The sequence below is a fragment of the Egretta garzetta genome, unplaced genomic scaffold (assembly GCF_000687185.1).
Source record: "Egretta garzetta isolate BGI_Z169 unplaced genomic scaffold, ASM68718v1 scaffold245, whole genome shotgun sequence".
Taxonomy (NCBI): domain Eukaryota; kingdom Metazoa; phylum Chordata; class Aves; order Pelecaniformes; family Ardeidae; genus Egretta; species Egretta garzetta.
In genome coordinates this window covers 88,824-90,015 of record NW_009259721.1, presented here as the reverse complement: position 1 = coordinate 90,015, position 1,192 = coordinate 88,824, and positions in this window count along the sequence as shown.

The window sequence follows — 1,192 nt, the reverse complement described above, 5'->3', positions numbered from 1 at the left end:
TGAGTGGTAATTCTGAAATTGTTTTCCTCTTTACTCAAAATCATGTAACACAACAGATTTCTACCTTAGCTCTACCGTATAGCCTCTTAGTATGACTTGCTGTAATTGGCATCAGTCTGATTTCTCTAGCAGTTGAGTTTGTACCGTGCTGCCATCTCATCAGTAACTCTAAGCCACTGAGAGAGGGCAGTGTTGAAAGCACAGTTTCTCAATCAATAAGCATTATACTGACATTACACAGGAATGTGTATCAAAAAAAAAAAAAAAAAGACCTTTATGCAAGGCACTGAAGCCACTTTGTACCTGGTTTTGCAGCAATACGTTGTATTGCAGCAGTACATTGATCATAATGTGAGTTGCAGACGATAAAATGGCAGACTACTACATGCTTGGTTGGAGAAAAAAGAAAGAAAGAAAGAAAAAAGCTAACCATGATAAAGGACAGTTCCTGAAAATATTTACAAGCTGCAGACTTAACACAACTACTGTGTTGTCAGTTGATAATGGCTGTCACAGCTTCCCAAACAGTAGCACTGAATCAATTCACAATTTGGAAAATTACATACTTCCAACACTGAAAATGGGTATTTCAGATTAGAATACATAAATTCACATTGCTGTTTGTATTCAATCTGCATAATCTATCTCTAAAAGTTCTATCACTCTTATATGTTGCTCTGATATTCCTCATGGGTGTACTTTCCAGAAAAGCAAACTGAAGACAAGTGATTTTGTTCCCTTTTCTGTACTTTGTCCAGAAAGCATTATGTACAATGATCTACTGTAACCTAATGATCAAGTCACTGCAACTGAGATGATATCTCAGGCATCTATAGCTGGATTTTATCTCTGGGGGAAAAAAAAATTAACAGCAGCTTGGCACTGAGTTAGTTTTCTAATTAAATCTTGATGTAGCCCTTCACTTTTAAGATACCAGTTGTTGTGCAAGGAAGCAGAGAGCAGTCAGGATAATCAGTGACAAATGCACACACTGATTCACCTCCTGGAAGAGGTTCTGAGACAGAGTTGCTTGTATGATGTGGGAAACACTGGATTTTAAGACACCCTCGCAATGTGTTTGTGTAGAGGAATTTAAACTAAAAGAGGGTGGATTTAGACTAGATGAAGGAATTTTTTACGGTGAGGGTGGTGAAACACTGGAGCAGGTTGCCCAGAGAGGTGGTAGATGTCC